Source organism: Bubalus kerabau, chromosome 5, assembly GCF_029407905.1.
Source record: "Bubalus kerabau isolate K-KA32 ecotype Philippines breed swamp buffalo chromosome 5, PCC_UOA_SB_1v2, whole genome shotgun sequence".
Lineage (NCBI taxonomy): Eukaryota > Metazoa > Chordata > Mammalia > Artiodactyla > Bovidae > Bubalus > Bubalus kerabau.
The window spans coordinates 17,423,182-17,436,256 of NC_073628.1; the positions used below are offsets into that span (position 1 = coordinate 17,423,182).

General features: G+C 43.6%; 1 protein-coding gene across 3 annotated transcripts in view; it reads right to left on the reverse strand.

Annotated features, from left to right (window-relative positions):
- OPCML (opioid binding protein/cell adhesion molecule like) overlaps nt 1-13,075 on the reverse strand; it is a 523,993-nt gene that overhangs the window by 63,208 nt on the left and 447,710 nt on the right. The window lies entirely within an intron of this gene.

A 13,075-nucleotide genomic window follows, 5' to 3' on the forward strand; every position in this document is an offset into this window, starting at 1 on the left:
CTGACTGTCCAGGGTGCAAGGTTAGTATTCTAGAAGTATTGCAATGCCTGTTACTTTCCCCTCTCTCTAATTTTTAAAGCCAAATGCCTTCCCTTTTCACCTTCTGCTCCGCTGTCCATGTCCCTCTATAGCTTCCACGTTTTCCTTTCCCTTCCCCTGTCTGCCTTGCTGCTACCCTTTCCCTCTCCTTCCTGATTTCCCATTTCTTTGTTCAAAAAACCCCCTAAAAAAGTAAAAGGGGAGAAAAGATATTCACAGTATCCCACTGAGAGAGAACTGAAGAAAAAGAATTGCCAATGTAGAAGAGGCTTTCCCTTTCTGTTGCAATGCCGGCCGGTAGCAAATCTTTAAAAGAAACACTAACATTAATAATACATCGTTTGCTTTGTTGGAATCAATTTTACCCTGATCCAAAGGGCTTGGAATGCAAGGCACAGGCACTTGTTTATCCCGCGCTTCACAAATAGCGGGATGATGTTCCCGCCTGGCTCCTGTGAGCCTCTTTTCTCATCTGTTTTGTTTTTCCGGGTGCAAAACATTTTCAGCTGGTTGTGGAAGCGCTGGCAACCTCAGCTTCAGCCTCCTGCGAGCGGGTCCCAGCTGCCACCAGCTGTGCTCCCTGTAGGAGCCCTCCTAGCCTGGTGAGGCTTTGGGATGCTGGCCAGGCATCCTGTCCTGACTCGCCATCTGCTTTACCTCCATTGCTCACTATGGCCACCTTGGACCTTAGAAGTGTTGGTACCTGTTGCCAGCTGTCTTTCAGATCCAAGAAGATGCTCTCACTCAGAGCTCTGTGGACGTGAGAAGGAAACTGAGTTGATGTGTGCTGGGTCTGTCTTTCCATCCAGGCACAAATTCTGCACACGCCCATGAGCTGCTACTTACAGTAAAACTGCAACAAGTATGTCTTTAAAATAGATATTTTTCCCCCTGCTTTCAGTAGCATTCACATCGCAAAAGTATGAAATAAACTTTGTTTCTTTACACAGAGTGACTTCCAGTTAAAACCGATTTTAGCGTATTTCTTTTTCTTCTATTTTTGACAGCAGAAGAAAAACAGATTTTTTCTTCTCCCCTCACTCCCCATGTTCTTTCCCTTCCTGTCTCCTTCTGGATCGATGTCAGTGAAACCCTAATAATTCTCAAAGAAGCTGGTTCCTCATGAAGAGGAGGAAAAAGGTCTTCAGCCAGCAGAGAGGAAGACAAACACCAGCATTTCCATTTTAGAAGAGATCTATGCTTTTTCTGGTAAGGAATTTAAATCCATTGTCATCGATGTGGCCATTCTATGCAAGGGTCCCAGCCAAAGACCAAACCATCTCGTTTTTTAACAAAAGCATTTGTTGCAGAAAAAACCCTTCCTCTTTTGCTAGACAAGCACAAGACCCTGAGGTGACCGAGGGGGACAAAACTCGACACCCTAAGCTTTCTAAGAGCCTTGGGTATTTTCCTTTAGGAGAAACAAGAGGAAGCTCTTAATTGGCTTAGACTCAATGTCAGATAATCCATGCTGTGAGGAGGGAACTCAGACTCTACAGGGATCACATTTCTACTGAAAAGAATTTTCTCTCTCAAGCTCAGTGATTGTGGGCAACTTTTTTTGGTTTGTTTTCTCATAGAAAGTGTTTCTCAAAAAAAAAAAAAAAAAAAAAAAAAGAGTTTCTCTGCTGTCCTACATCACTGCCACCTCCCTGGAGTCTCCTTTGTAGCTTTATCTGGATAAGCAATTTTCATTTAGTTGATTCCAATCCACTCAGTTTCTTCCATATTTTCCATTCTGTTCCACTTTTCTCAGCAAACCTGAACTGAGCATACATCCATCAGGACCGGCCTCTGACTTTTAGGGGCTCTCAATGCGGCAGAGTGACGGGGCAATAACATTGATGTGGATGACAGTCACAGGTGAGGACAACATCAAATAGAATATGAGTGTTTTAAAAGAAATGTGCAAAACATACTCCAGGGATTGAGAGGAAGAAGTTGAAACAGCTGTAGGTAGGCTGTGCAAGGAATCAGAATACAGATATTTGCTCAGAAATCAAACCCATAAACATGAAGCTTTAATCCAAGAGTGCGTCTAACGAGCTTATGTTTATCAACCCCCTTCTGGATGGCTCGGGGCAGTTGTGCCTCACACACTCACACTTTGCAAGGATAAACTCACAAGGCATTATGAAATCTGCAGTGGCATATATGGGATGATATTAGATACACTGGTTGGAAGTAAGTGTTATAAGAAATCATTTAAGCTGAGTGACAGTAATCGTATCTATCTCCTTTTGTTGAGTCTCAGTTTTGTGCTGGGTGGGCTTCCCAGGTGGCTTAGTGGTAAAGAATCCATCAGCCAGTGCAGTAGACACAGGACATATGGGTTCTATCCTTGTGTTGGGAAGATCCCCTGGAGAAAAAAAGGCAACCTGCTCCTCTATTCTTGCCTGGGAAATACCATGGACAGGAGCCTGGTGGGCTATATAGTCCATGGAGTCAAAAGACTTGGACATGACTGGGTGACTGAGCATGCAAACTGTGAAGCCACAAGAGGCAGAGCCAGGAAGACTTGAAGACAGTCCAGTTCCTGAGGAAGGATGTCTTTTTAATCGAAATGTGCCTGAGTGCCCCTCCCTGTCTGAGCCCTGAAGCAGTACCTTGCAGGGCTTCTGTGTGGATGAACTGGAGGCCAGCCTCCTCTCCCCTCTGGGCTGTATGAGGGCAAGCAAACCAAGAGATGTGGAAGGGCTTCAGGGGAAGGTTTACTATATCAGTTCTTGAAGCACTTCAGAGCATCATAGGCAGGGCACATCATCTCTAAATGAGTTTTTATTTACAGCAATACTTCTGAGAAGTATCCAAATGATGGTAAATATGTATTTTTATTTTCTGAAAATTCTTTCTGATTCTTCTTATTGGGAAATAATTTGGCTTCTCCTGAGACCCCCGTTTTCCTCTTGAGATATGCAGAAAGTCAGTGGAGACACAGAAGTTTGGCTGTGAAAACTGAATCTGACCAGTTGGAGATTGTCTCTTATCAACATGGGCCAAATAGTCCCCAAGTCAGATTCTAACAGAGTCTTACATCACTTAACTATGAGTTCAGAATCATGAAGATAACATCAGGAAAAGAACTGTGGGCTTTGCTACCTTCAGGGTTGGTTAATTTAGGAAACCAAGTAAAACCAAGAGTGTAGTTTAAAGCTCTACATTTCTAAGACCAAGAGAGTCTCAGTATCAAGTCATACAATGTTACCATGATGTCTCAGATGAGGATAGGAAATTAAAGGATTTGCTACAGGAAAAAGCAAAGAGACTATCTCTGGCTAGATTAGACAGTACCTCACAGAGCCTTCCCGAATGATAGCAAGTTATCCGCCGTCCCCTCAGTGGTTACTGTGTGCTGATATCATGGATACCTTGGTTCATGGAAGCTTAGCAATGAGGCTGTGCGGGGGCTTCCTCACCCTGCAATCAAGCCCCTTCTTACAAACCTTGCACCAGGAAAGCAATCACGGGCCAGTGGGCCAGGGAGGTGCTTTCCCCTAAACAACATGACAAGATCCCTAGGGGAAAATATCCTTCCTCTCCGTCCCGCCTTTCTCTTTTTCTTATCTTGAAGGCTGGCGTGGTGGCTGGAAGGGTAGTGGCCCGCCTCCAGTACTAAGGTGAAAAGACACTAGAAGGGTGTGCAGTTGCCTACCTCAGGGATAGAAAAAACATTTTTATTTCAATAATTCCATTCAAATCAAAAGAAAAAATTTGACAGCGTTATTTCAACAACGTCTTAAATTCACTTTACATCACGTAGAGGTTCAAGGAGAAATAAACTAGCAGATTCTGTACACGGAGTAAACAATATAACTGAAATCCTGGACACCAAGAACAACCGCCATCAGCTTAGATTCCTTCTCTTGAACGTCACAGCCCTGGTTACATCCATAGGTGTCTATATTTTTCCATCTCATCATAAATGGACTCTCACTGTGCATTCACGGTGTTCAAAGAACCACCAATCAGGACATGGATTTTTGCCATACAGCTTCAGGTTCACAATTTGTCTATTCAATTTAAGACAGAAGAATTAGATGATTTTTACCCAATAGAGAGTCTGTCAACAATGTGTAAGGACACTGCACTTGTCCAGATTACTTGGCTGTATTCATGCTCCAAACAGGAGGCTTGAATTTTCATTTTCAGTACTTTGGGAGGGAATCTGAGGAGGGTTCTGATGTTTTAAAATGATGTGGTACCAAGACGCAGGGCATTATTTTATTGGTAACACGACACCCTCCAGATTTGAAAAGGGATGGAAATTCACATTTTGAGAAAAATTAGTTGTTCCAAATCTTAGAAAAAAACGAAAGCCAGCAGAGATGGGTACGTGCTACACAAACAAATTTGAATTCAAATGTGAGGACAATTCTGATGGAGATACCACTGTGGTCCCTCTGGCCTCTTAAGCAAAAGCTGTGCTTCCAGAATTCTATGAGTCGGCTTCCCTCGTGGGGGCAGTAGTTCTTAAAGCTCAGCCGGGGACTTAGAACAGAAGGGTCAGGAAAGGGAAGGACAAAGAATAGATCTAGAGGAGGCTGCCGCGGGCCAACAGTGGAGATGGGTTGTGCCCAGGTGTGAGGGGATGCGGACAAGGCATTGCTGCTGATGGTAATCCTGGCTCCATTGAGGAAGCTGAGATGGGGGGCTTGTCTGGGGGCCAGGCATATTGCCTAAGTACCGTGCCATAGTCATCCTTAAGCCTGGCACAATATGATGACTGCCCCCCAGAACAAAAGTCCACCTGCTGTCCAGGGGAGAGATGACCCAATTCAAGCTGGAAACCAGTCATCTCACACAGGTGAGCTGAACACAGGGTGGGGAACGTCAGGTGAGGCAGAATCAGTCCAGGTGTAAAAGTTCAAACTGGAGCTTGGAATGTCTCTGGTGGGCCAGTGGTTAAGAATCTGCCTGCTAACACAGAGGACATGGGTTCTATTCCTAGTCCCCAGAAGATCCCATGCGCTGTGGGCCAACTAAGCCCAAGAGTCACAACTCCTGAAGCCCACACACCTAGAGCCTGTGCTCTGCAGCAAGAGAAACCAGCACAGTGTGAAGCCCTTGCACGGCAGTGAAGACCCAGCAAGGCCAAAAATCAGTAAACAAATAAAATGAAATAAAAAACAAAACCTGGACTTTGAATTCTTGGGTTGGTCTGAATCCTGTTGGGCCACTCACTTCCCAGGTGATCTCGGGCCTCAACCCAACTGTCGCTACCTTAGCATCCTTAACTGAAGCACTGGATCCAAACAATTACTATGCTATAGAGTTGTCCTGAGGATGAAGCGGGCTGGTATTCTCAAGGACAGGTTGGCACACAGGGTGAGCTGAATTCGTGTTACCTTTTGTTTTAACTGCAGGCAGTTAGCATCAAGGTACACTCTGTCAGTGGGTAGCAAACCTATTAAAACCCTAAATCAGCATTCACAGACAGTATTCTACTTCCTGGGAAGTGGAATAGAAAGAATAAAACAGGATCTTAGATGGAGGGACCAAAAGAGCCAGAAGTGAAAGTGCAAGTCGCTCCGTTGTGTCTAACTCTTTGCCACCCCATGGACTGTCGCCCACCAGGCTCCTCTGTCCATGGAATTCTCCAGGCCAAAATACTGGAGTGGTATCTGTTCTCTTCTCCCAGGGATCTTCCCAACCCTGGGATTGAACCCAGGTCTCTTGCATTGCAGGCGGATTCTTCTGAGCCACCTGGGAAGGAAGAGCCAAAGCGCAAGTCTATTGATCCTGTCTTGTCATAAAGCCACATTTGGAAAGCATCGGGGATGAAGGTATTAAGCAGTGAGATGCAGATCTGGAGTCCCTTAATTATCTCATACATCACATCAAGATTGAGTCATGATGCTGATGCTACAGTAACTAAACGGGAAAGTCAAGGTGGTGTGGGGAGTTTAGGGAAATTGTTTCCACATTAGACACCACCTGCAAGGGAGAATCCTGATTTGGTCTTATGACACCCCCACCTCACCCCCCACCTGAGATTGTCCAACTCCTCTAAAAGCTGATATTTGCAATCTTGCCTGATTGTGTTTTAAATGCATAATCTTTAGCACCATCTCCTGCAAAATCTGACTTGATAGGCCTGGGATGTGGCTGGTCATGGGTAATTGGACAAGAGTCTGAAAAATTCTTATGATCGAGCAATTTGGAAAACACATGAGGAGGAGAGGTAACCCTCCCTTAGACACGAGTCCAGAGAGCTGCTTCCCAAACCAACCTTCAACCTTCAAGGCCTTCGAAGACATTGACCACACGCACCTTTAGTCTCTCTGCCCAGTCCCTTCACAAACTGTAGATTGATGTGGAATCCTGCCTGAGGTCACAAGTGTGGGCCCTTGTGCCAAGATCATAGAAGCAGAGCCCAGAGCCAAGGTCACCTCTGAAGCTGACTGAGTCCTCTTGTAACCATTGCCAAAAGCCCCCCAGTCATCACCAGCAGGCTTCCTGACTCCTTTCTATGCAAAACGCCCATGACAGCACTCACCATATAGAACCCTAACAGATCACCTAATGCCAACCTTCCGGCAGGAATTTTGTCTGAGGCTATAAAAACTGGCCACTAACCCACAAAAAGAGTGGCTTCTCCCTGGTCTGTCAGGAGGTTGGCCCACTGCACTCTCGGGGCCCACATTATCTCTGCTCTTTGTACTTGACGAACTCATTCTGTTCTGCAGTACTCTGTGTCTGGAAATCCTTTTCCAACGTGCGTTCAGACTGCCATGACAGTTTTTCTTTTATGTATTAACTGATTTTTATTTAAACTTTTAATTTTATACTGGAATATAGCTGGTGTTTGTGATAGCTTCAGGTGCATAGCCAAGGGACTCAGCCACACAAACACAGGTATCCCTTCTCCCTCGAACTCTCCTCCCATCCAGGCTGCCACATGACCCTCAGCAGAATTCCATGTGGTTTTCTTTATCAACTGGATTTTAATTTCTGGGGCCACAGTGTGGCAGCCTGTGCTTCAGCAACGTAAAGTCTTCCTTCCCTCGGCCTGTAGGGACTATCACCTGCCAAGCCTTCTAAGTTCAGTCCAATCCCCAGGGTCTTTTAGTCCATACCGGCCCGAGCAGCTGGACACAGGCAGAGGGACAGTGCCGTGTGCTCGGGGGGAGGGTGTGGCTGACTCCAGCAGAAATGATCTCAGCGTCACGTGACTGCACTGGTTCCTATCACGAGCCATGCTTTTCACCTGCACCTTTATCCACGCCCAGTCTCCCCATCAACACTGTGCTTCTAGAAAGAGGCCATCCATTTACAGCAACAGAGTGGGCAAAGGCATCTACTGGGTGGATGCCTTTAACAAACTCCTTGTGAATTATGCTTGCCTGGTCTTCGTGTTGAAGGGTTAGGAGGGAGAAGACACTCATTTCATATTTGGTTATATCCTGAAGATGCACAAATGATTTCAGGAAATCTGTTTCCAAGTGCTTTAGACTCTAGGGAAGGAAAACAAAGAAAATCTAGGAGAGGGGATGTGGATTGTTAAATGAGATCACAGAGGAGAGGACAGTACTTAAACCAGACCCAACTGATTTGCCTTTTTATTATAACCACTCTGTGGTGATGTAAGACAGACACTGTTTGTGGAACTAGGCCAGCGATCTGTTACCCTGACCTCCTGCATTTCCTGGCCAATACCCAGTTGTTCAAACTGCTTTGAATCACTTGCTCCATCTCCATCTGCCATAGGCTCCTTTCCACCCGTCATGTGGTCTTTCTATTCTTACACTTGCTCTTCTTTTTGGTAAATTTCCATTTTTCAGCCCCTCCCTTCCTCACCCTTCCCTCTTTAAAATCCAGTTGCCTCATCCTGCCCCTCCCTATGTGCCTCTTCTTCTGCAGGGTTTCGCCGTCACAAGCCCCCTGTGTCTGCATCTTCTGCCTCTGTTTTGGGTCCCTTTTCCCTCCTGCCCCAACCTCCTCTTGCTTCTGTAAGCTCCAGCTCTCCCTGATACCCTCGTGGTTGTTCTCCTCAGAACGCAGAGGGCTGACAGAATGGGGACACTGAATACAGTGACGATAATGTCAGCAGCTCAGGGGAGAAAAATGAAAAGAGGAAAAATGGAAAAAAAAAAAAAAGCCACAGGTTTTAATTAGATATCCATGCCACTGACTCACACTTAATATGCAAATTTTTAGCCCTTTCATTGTTAAGTGAAATGAGAGTTTTATTTAAATGTAAAAATGGCTGGGAGATGAGGAAGGGTAATTAAGTAGCACAGAAACCAGAAGAAACGTAAGCCTATGCTTCATGACGCCTGTAATAACACAGGAAAGCGCAAGGATCCGGCTTTATGCAGGGAGTGAAGAGCCAGAGCTTAACACAACTCCACTGCTGCTGCTGCTGGCGCTGATGATCCATTTGTACCTGTGTGCGTGGACTCCGGTTCAGAGGTCAGATCATATCTGACCGTCATAGCAGTGGTTCTAAGGAATGGAGGGGGCTGGTTAATTGGCTCCATTGTACAGATGAGAGCTAGAGGCTCAGAAGTTGTAATGGCTTCTTCAAGATCGAGTCGGTAAATAGAATCACCTGGGGATATTTCTCCTACTCTGCACGGCCAGAATTGGGATCTCAGCACTAATGAAATAGGCTGGATTACAGAGATGAGGTAAAGAACCTGAGCTATAAAAAGTAATGTTTGTACCTCCATTTGCGGGTGACATTTAATTGTAACTTTGGGGAATAAGCCTGGTGGCAGGAAAATTGCTACCCTACCTCAAAGGTTCTCTGTGTTATGGTTAGTGCATTGAACCACTGTAGGACTTGAAAAACTATAATCCGAAGCATTCATGGTGGTAGTAATTACCATTACTTCTCCTGCGAGGATGCATTGATCATCTATGCATTGTCAGGAAATGTGCATTTCACTGTCTCCTCTACTGCATACAATGCTTTAATTATAAGAGCACAAATTTATTAGCAAATAGAATCAAACAATACATTCAACAGGTAAAATGTTCCTGAAATTAATTCCAAGAATAAAAGGTGTGCCAATATTATGTGTGAAGTTATAGAAATACTTGAAAGAATAAATAAAAATTGTACATTTGTATATGATCTCTCAATAAGTGAGATCTCACTGCAAATTGAAAGGAGCATCACTATTAATGGAAAAACCTGGAGGCGATTGCATGAAAGCAGAAATAAGACATGGGCTTCCTGTTATAACTGTCAAAAAATTCTAACCAATGCAATGAGACAGGAAAATAAATTAAAAACTACATAAAGAATAAGACAAAACCCATCTTTACTTAAAACTGATAAGATTGTCTTAGTAAGCAAAGGTAATTCATATTTTATTTGAAGAATTGAAGGAAATACAGATGTGTTGGATTTTTTTTTTTTTTTTTTAGCAATGAAGCATGCTAAAGATGAAAAAGTATCTTTTATGTACCCTTGTTAAGGACAAGAAGAGATATCTGGTTCAAAACTGTCTTTGATTTTAATTTAGAAAAAAAATGTACCAAAGTAGAAAACTCAAATGCATTCTCTTCACTTCTTACTAAAATAAATTATAAAAGTTTAGAAAAAAATAATGATATATTTTTAGGAAAACTAAGATTGAAGAACAATTTCTTAAAATTAACTAGAAATTGATGCTACTTATAAGGAAAGTTGAGCTGGACTGAATAGAGATATTTTCCAATCATGACAAAACTTATCCTTATGAAACATGATTACAAAAGAAGAAAGAAAAAAGTATACATCATCTTTACTCTCTGTCTCCTTAGATAACAAGGCTTCACCCAAGGGAGGACTGAGCAGCCATTACTAATATGGCTAAATGAAAGGATGCACTGGTTAGTTATCTACTGCTTACTAACAAGTTACCTTAACACTCAGTGGCTTAAAACAGTAAATATTTATAATCTCACACCATTTTTCTTGAGAGTCCCTTGGACTGCAAGGAGATCCAACCAGTCCATTCTAAAGGAGATCAGTCCTGGGTGTTCATTGGAAGGACTGATGTTGAAGCTGAAACTCCAATACTTAGGCCACCTGAGGCGAAGAGCTGACTCATTGGAAAAGACCCTGATGCTGGGAAAGATTGAGGGCAGAAGGAGAAAGGGACGGCAGAGGATGAGATGTTTGGATGGCATCGATGACTCAGTGGCATGGGTTTGGGTGAACTCCAGGAGTTGGTGATGGACAGGGAGGCCTGGCGTGCTGCGGTTCATGGGATTGCAAAGAGTCGGACACGACTGAACTGAACTGAACTGAACTGAACCCTTTTTGTAAGTCAGGAATTTAAGAATCGCTTAACTAGGTGGTTCTGACTCAGCGTTTTTCATGAGGCTGATGTCAGGGCATCGCTTGAGGCTGAATCACCTGCAGGCTCGACTGGGGCAGGAGGATCTGCTCCCAAGGTGACTCGGTTATGTGCCTGGCAAGTCAGTACTTGATGAGGCAGGACCTGACCCCATGACCTCGTGTTATGGCTGCCTGCATTCCCTCAGAATCAGCTGTCCAAGAGAGAGACGAGAAACAGAGCAGAGGTATCTGTATGACAGCCTTGCGGGTCACACGCCGCCTCTCAGGTGTATGCTGCGGTCACAAGGCCAGTGCTCATGCAATGTGGACACGAATATTAGAAGGAGGAGAGCACTGGGGCCTCTAGGAGGCTAGCTACCATACTAGATTATCTAAGATAGCACAATGGACTTGCAATACCAGCGCAGCTTCAAAGCTGATCAGCAGATACCTATTCCTGCACCCGCATTTATGCAACTTTGTCCATCATGACTGTGTATCAGAAATTCCAGAGGACGATGGAAAAAGCACCATTTCAATAAAGCAGACATGTAACAGGGAGAAGCGAGTAAGATGCTGGGAAATGAACCAAGAGCTTGACACCTCCATATACATTTCAGGAATAGAACTAAAAGGGCATCCAAACATTATCCAGAGGCAGAGGGTCAGGGCAAGGAGGTGTCTGCTTACCACAAGATTGTACCATTTTTCTTCCTCTATGTTGGATGTATGTGTGTGTGCTCAGTCCTGTCCAACTCTTTGCAACCCTATGGACTGTTGTAGCCCACCAGGCTCCTCTGTCCATGGGATTTTCCAGGCAAGGATACCGGAACGGGTTGCCATTTCCTATGTACCCTTTATTCAGTGTCCCCCAGTGGAAGATTGTACCATTTTTTGAGAGTACATACTGAAAGAATGTTGCAAAAAAAAAAAAAAAAAGACACAAGAATTTCAGGAAGAGTGTACTTTAAAAATTGCTTCCATTATACAACATTGTGTATGCACTTAATGCTACTGAAGTATACACTTAAAATGACTAAAATATAAGATTTATGCTATGTATATTTTATCAAAATTAAAACAAAATTGATTCCCAGGACCCTAGTAAAATTTTTAAAAAACTGTCTAGCAACCTCAAAAGATGGCCTCATTAAAGGACTTACGGAGGCAAAGCTGAAAAATAATGCCATAAGGTCTGAGAAGGAAAGTTAACAAGATGAATTCAGAAGTCCAAGAAGGTAGATAAGGAAAACGAGCAAGGGGGCTTAAAACAACAATGAAATGTAAAATCTACATTGGGCTTAGAACACACGAGATGTGAAAGTTCAGAAAACCAAATCAATGATATAAAGTCCAAAGCTGAGAAGCTCTCCCAGGATATATAGAAAAAGACAAATAGAAGAATTTAATGAGAAAGAGGGAACCAAAAAAAAGATGACGGATATGAAGAAAGGGAGTAGAGAGTCAACTTGGGTATAATTAGTGTTCCTCAGAACAAACTGCACAGAACCAACAATCGAGTTTTCAGTAAATACTCAGTTCCTTGTGCTTGATCAAGGGAGCCCCAGACTTCCCTGGTGGCTCAGATGGTAAAGAACCTACCTGCAATGCAGGAGACCCAGGTTCAATCCCTGGGTTGAGAAGATCCCCTGACCCAGGAAATGACAACCCACTCCAGTATTCTTACCTGGAGAATTCCACGGACAGAGAGCCTGGAGGGCTACCATCCATGGGGTCGCAAAGAGTTGGACACGGCCGAGTGACTAACACTCTCACTTTTCACACAAGAGGAGGAATTGAGCACAAGACCCATGTCCACATCTCAGGAAAGAGCTTTAAACCCAAAGATAAAGACAGGAATGTGTTCATACCTCGAAGCAGCAAATGAATTAGCCATAAAATTCCGAGACTTGGAAAAGGCCTCAGTGTTCTGCCTTCCAAATGCCAAATATTGATCTAAGGAGACAGTAATACAGGAATTTTGAGGATAAAGATGGTGACCTTTGGGTTTCATACTCAGAAAAGATGCCAAGTTACACTTGGTGGCAACAAAAAGGTCTTCCTAGACGTCTGCTCCTTGAAGGATGCTGTGCATTTATTACTGGATTTCCAGCACCTGCTACAGCTGCTGTTGCAAAACAGATTTTCAATAGATATTTATCACATGAAAGAAGAAATATATCAACAATCAGAAAATACAGCATTCACACATCTTTTTGGTGTGCTTGTTAAAATGTATTCTAAACAACTTTGGGAGGAAACAATGGGACAGATTGACAAATGGAACCTACAAGGCATTCATGAAAGGAGTAGTGGGAACTGGGTTTTAAAGAGACGAGGCTGCAGAATTGCAATAAATCAGACAATCAAGCTAACCGAGAGTACAAATGTCACAATACACATAGTCTTGGATTATAAGTTCAAAATGTGACTTTGATAAAGCCTCAGAGTGTTGAGGCAGGATGAGGTTGGCGGGGGAGGGGGTGGGGGGGTGGATGGCTCCTGCAAGTCTCGTCTCAAATAGGAGCACAAGAGAAAGCATTTTGCTTGGCCTGAATAATTAGAGTCACATAGGTTAAAAACACTTCTGGGAAACCTACATGTAAGTACCAGGATGAATAGAAGCATGATATATTCATTTCACAAAAACTATAGAGGATAAAAGGGGAAAAATGTATTTCAAAGAGCACAAAGTATAAGACACAGAGACTATGAGACAGAACAAAAGCAGAAAACAAAAAGATGACAAGGAACAAACACATC